This window comes from Gavialis gangeticus, unplaced genomic scaffold (assembly GCF_001723915.1).
Source record: "Gavialis gangeticus isolate Ggan-Ray unplaced genomic scaffold, GavGan_comp1, whole genome shotgun sequence".
Classification (NCBI taxonomy): domain Eukaryota; kingdom Metazoa; phylum Chordata; order Crocodylia; family Gavialidae; genus Gavialis; species Gavialis gangeticus.
Window position 1 is genome coordinate 8,229,473 of NW_017728997.1, and position 6,000 is coordinate 8,235,472.

The following is a 6,000-nucleotide window of genomic DNA, read 5'->3' on the forward strand; positions in this document are numbered from 1 at the left end:
AAATACTTAAGATTCTGATTCTTTTTTTTCCCTTAAAGATTGAATTAATTGTGGCTTGCTTTCTACATTTCTCTGCTGAAATCATTCTTTTCTTTCAGTGTTTATCACCAAGTTTAATGGGCAGTGGATTGAATCACCCTAATCACATAGTAGAAATCAATGATGTATATAGTTCATTCTTCTGCTAGGAAGGTTGTCCTAAACACCTACACTGGATGTATCTCTCCGTAAGTAGGCTAAATTAACTACTCTTTAGCTGGTCAAGATCCATCATGTATCAAGTGATAGTGGGTATACCAGGGCAATCTTTATTATAACAAAAACCCAATGTTATAGGTTATTCTACCAGCATCAAAATCCTTTTGATACATGAATATGGCCACTCAGCTTGACAGGTATGATGCAAAATCCCGAACTCTTTACACCCCGAGGAAAAAAATGAAGAGAGAGAGTAAGTCTAGCTACAGCAGCACTTTTGACTTCTTGCTTGAGGCCTATCAAAATAGCTAAAGTAAACACTGCAGATTAGTATCAGTAAAGGAGAATAGGAAGGAGACCATAAAATTGCCTTTTAAAAGCTAACAGGATATTGTTCTTCCCTGCAGTTTTGCCCATTCCATGTTCCAAGTAAAGGAATATGAATGATTCATTTACAGAACTACTGTACTTCATAATGTCAGACTGAAACTGCACCAGGCAAAAGGTTTAAATCTTAAACAGATAATAATAATAATTTAAATTTTTTATAGTGCAGTGGTGCCCTACTTTACCAAAAGTTCTACCGACCTGTGAGGAATACGGTATCTATCACTTTGCATTAAAAAACAGAGTGAATGGGAAGAAAAAGTATATAAAGTGCAGGTAAAGTGGCCAAAGAAATAATAGGCAAGATCCTGCCTGCACATGCGCTTTACTGCAGAGTAGACTAATGAGCTGCAGAGTAAAGAGGAATAAAGCAGAGTAAAGCTGCAGGGAAGCTGGGTGACAGTGACCATGAGTTGATCACCTTCACCATCCTCTGTAAAGCTGGCAAGTCAGTCAGCAACACCGAAGTCCTTGACTTCAGGAAAGCTGACTTTGACAAGCTCAGGAGACTCATCAGAGAGACCCTAAGCAACCACGACCCAAAGAGGAGGGGAGTTCAGGAAGAGCGGTTGCTCCTCTAGGGACCGATCCTGGATGCACAAGCAAAGTCTATCCCATTTTGGAGGAAAAGCAGCAAAAGGGCACAGTGGCCCCCTTGGCTCTGCAGGGAACTAGCAGACCTCCTGCATTAGAAAAGAAAGGCCTACAAAGGATGGGATCCACCTCCAAGGAGGAATATTCTACACTGGTCTGGACCTGCAGGGAGCAAACCAGGAAAGCCAAGGCTGCGGCTGAACTCCAACTGGCTACAAGTATCAAGGACAATAAAAAGTCCTTTTTAGATATGTGGGGAGCTGGAGGAAAAGCAAGGGCAGCATTGGACCCCTGCTAAACCAGATGGGACAGTTGATGGCCGATGCCCAAGAAAAAGCCAACTTGCTAAATGGGTACTTTGCGTCGGTTTTTCACCAGTCCCGTGGGATGCCCATGCCCATTACGGGACGGGAAGGCCTGGATGAGGGAGATTCCTTCCCCTCCATCAATGCTGATTTTGTGAAGGAACACCTTGAGAGGCTGGATACCTTCAAGTCATCCCTCAGGGCACTCTGGTGACAAACTCCTCCATGACTGTTTCAGGCTGGACATAAGGAAGAGCTTCTTTACTGTCCAAGCCCCCCCAGGTTTGGAATAGACTGCCACCAGAGGTGGTTCAAGCACCTACTTTGAACTCCTTCAAGAGACATTTGGATGTTTATCTTGCTGGGATCCTATGATCCCTGCTGACTTCCTGCCCCTGGGGCAAGGGGCTGCTGGACTCGAAGATCTTCCGAGGTTCCTTCCAGCCCTAATGTCTATGAGATCTATAAAGTATAACATGCAATGTTATTAGGCTGCAGTAAATGAATTAACACCACCAGAGTTATGCAAGAGTAAATAACTGTGATTAAATGCATGTGTAGATGTTATGGGTGTAAACTGTGCCCAGTCAGCCCTGCCAGCAGGGGGCCAGACTCCTGCTTGCCACCTAGCTATATATCCACACTTTCAGCATCTTGTGCCCCAGCCAGCCCCAGTGCTGCCCAACCCTGCCACCTGGAGTCCAGGGGAGAGGAGGGCAGGAGCAGCCCTGGCATAAACTACTCTACCCCAGCTCCAATTGCTCCTGTCCTGGGTGTGTGTGTAGAAGCTGCACCCAGGAGTAGTTTACTCCAGCTCAAACTGCTCCAGAGCTTATTGCTTCAAATTAATAGCACATGTAGACATACTGACTGAGTCCTATTTCCAGACGGCATTTTTGGTCAAGGAGCACTTGCATATGTTTAAACAAGGGAAAGCAACTAAAAGAATTCTGGAATACGCAGATGAAGTGGCTAAAAAGAAGACAGAAAATGATGTGGAGGAAAGGAGGAAAGTAGGAAAGTGTGGCAGGGCAAGTACACAGCAAATACCTACAATTCAGCAGAGGAGAAAAATATTCAGAGTGGTACAAGTGTTGTCATATGAGTGTCAAAGTCTCCTCCCAATTACTGCTTCTATCACCCCATGATTAAAGGGGAAAGAGGACAGCAGGGCTCAGGACTAGAGGGATTAGAAGATTGACTTCAAAGGAGGGGCTGGGAAGCCCTGCCTATTTTGGCCTGCTATATATTGAACACTCACTAGCACATCTACATGTTCATTAATGTGCCATAATTATGATGCATTAAGTTTAGTACCTGTAATGCACTAAACGCACTATAATAGGTGCTGAAATGCACTAAATGCACTATAATAGGTGCTATTGTGCATTAGTGCAGACACACGGTTTTTATGTGACGCTAATGTGCAGTAGATTAATTCTCCTGTGCATTCGCATGGTTTTTGCCAGCCGTGCTAATACACAGTAGAATTATTCTATTGCGACATTAGTGTCTCGTGTAGATGCACCCACTATGTTGTGGATCTGAAGATAGGCAGCAATACGTGGACTCTTGGATAAAAGCACGCTAGCAGATTCTACTTCTGAAAAGCTAAGCGTTTTAACCCCACAGCTTCCTCTTAAAGCCACAGAGTTTTTTTTAAACCCATGTGCTTAGCAAGTATCAAAGAAACAGAACTTGAAGTTACAAGGTGTAAGGAAAATACAAAGCTGACACTTACCCTTAACTCAAACAGCAGAAAACCCCACTAGGTTTGGTGTATCAGGAGGTTGAAGAAGCAGCGAGGAGGACTCCTGACGTGGAGTCAATAGAAGAGAACAGAAATTAATCAGCAGTGAGGGGGAGGCATGAAGAGTTACCTTGGGGAAGCAAAACTACACATGTGGGATGGAATAAGAATTGATTGAAGGTATTGTTTCAAAGTAGGAGCCATTTAGGAAACATAATGCTTCCAATTATACTCAGTGGGTTCAAGAGACAAACAATAAGCAAATTGTTATGGACTTTCTTTGCTGAATAGCAGATTAGCATCCAGCTGTAGCAAAACTGATTTGGAATCATTTGTAATGACAGACCATTTGACACTTTATAGGAGTCCTGGAAAAATTAGCTGTGTTACTGTTCAACAAACAGTTCCTTTGTGGGGGAAACCCCCCCCCTCTAATAATACATTTTTTTTCTGGGCAGGTAGGAACAATGAATGATACAAACTCTACAAAGTCAGACAACACGGATGCGCCAGGAATAAGTCTTCTGAACATTGTCCCCTATGATGAACTAAATGAGACACCGGTGGGATAGATGTTTTCTTTCCCTTTGAACAAAGCAAAGAACGTCTAACCACGGTGATTTCAGTTGAACCCCCCCTCGGTCATTCTGAACGTTTGGTGCAGATGGGAGGCTGTTTCCGCCATCTCTGAATACCACTCGATGATTAGCAGGGCAGTCCTGTGCCTTCCCTTCTTTAAGATCATCATGTGAAAAGTGAAATATGTGGACTGTAAGTTTAGAGACTAAGAGCATATGGGATCCACCCGACTTCAAGGGAGCCCATGTTTGTTTGTCTGGCAGCTGCCACGTCAGCAGGATCAGTGCCTACTTTTCACTCGTGTGGACTCACGTTTCTTGGACAGACCACAATGAGATTCAATGTGGGATATGCATTTTGGGATCTGGAACCAGAATATGAGATGGTTCTACTGGGAATTTCCCCTGCAGGTTCGATGGATCACCTTGAATATGAGCTATACAACTGAATAATAGGCCGCGTGCCATATACATTTCTGTTTTCTCTCACTACATGACAGAGAGAGCATTTCTAGATGTCATAAAATATACAGCACTCACTGCAGAACTTTTTCACACATGGCACTTCACAAAAATGGAACTGCCCAGTTATTGCTCTTTACACATGGGCACACCAAGGCAGAGGGAACTGGAATAATTTGTTAGTCAAGGTAGAGCTGGGAATAGAGCCCAAGCCTTGAGACTCAGCAGCAAGTGCTCTATTCACTGAGGTAGGGCTACATTTTGGTCATGCCAAAACGGCTCCTAACCTGCAGAGAAGCGGCATAAATTAATCAGCACTGAGCTTTGTGCTGCTATGGCTCACTGATATGTGTACCTAAAGTTAGTTTTAAATAAGCTAGCTTGGATATCTCAAAGCTACTTCAGTTATGCCCCCTGAATTATACTTCCTCTCTATACTTTGGAAATTATATCAAAAGGACAGCTCTGTGTTTTTAGCTGTTTTCCCACCACCCTTGTTCCTAGGAAACAAATAGTAAGGGAGACGTACTGTAAAGCATCACTGAGAATTTAGGCCAAAGTCTGTTCTCCTTATCAAGTCAGTCAACCTAGGTTTTGACCCAGGCAGTGTAGTCGCCCCTTCCTTTTTCAAGTGCTTCCACAAAACCCACATCTGATGGCAGGCCTACAAGGAATCGGTCTACTACGGTAGCTTTGTTGAGGGCATCTTAGCACCTACTGGTATGCATTTAGACATGAAGAAATACTACTGCTAACCTCAACTCTTTCCACTTCTCTTATTATTTGTTATGTGCATGTATTGTACCTCTACATAACAGGAGATAAAGCAATTTAGAAAAGAGAATTACTTGCATTTCTGAACCAAATACCTCTCCAGTCCACCCAGGCTTCTGTCCCATAAGTCTACATTCACTGTCACCTGACACTGCAATCGTGCAAGGAAGGACAACATGGCCCACAGTGTCCGTAGTGACTCCTTCATAGATTACCCTCACCTCCATATGTCTGGCAAGCTGCCACAGGACATGCACAGCAGAATGGCCTTTGGGAAGCAAGCAACCCCATCTTCACACTTGAGGGAGGAGCTGTGTTGAGCTGGTCTTTGCTGGTGGCCTCCGTGATTTATTTCTAAATGATTCCCAGAGAATAATCAAAGTGCACTAGAAAACATATTCCTGACTGGCTTCTGCTGTGCCTTTGTAACACAAGGGTAGGCCCGCTCAGGCAAGCAGAACAGCAAAGCCACGTGAATACAGTTTCACAGTCTGAGATCCACAAGAGTAGTCCAAAGTACTTATAAAAAGAGAATAAAAAATATTGCATGTGCTATCGTCTTAGTTAACAAAGGAAGATGGATGTCTCAATGGTTAGAAAGCTAGCTTGATAATTCAGAGACCCAGTTCCTTATCTTATCACAGCCTTCCTGTAACCACTTTGTTTCTTTGTAGCTCAGTTTTCCTTCTGAATGGGTACAGGGATAATAGCACGTCCTGGGATGCCTATGCAGGTATATTGTGAAATTAAATATGCTCCAGCTTGCAAGGCATTCAGATCCTATAGCACAAGAGGCAACATGAGTCCTGTTACCGATTTTTCACCTTCATGGTTAGCTAATGTTCAGGGTCAATGGGCTATTTCCATTAGTAAAAGAAACTGGTAATGGATTTGGGTATTTCTCTGAGAGAATCCGGCCTGTTTAAATAGAATGAGTACAACATCCCATTTC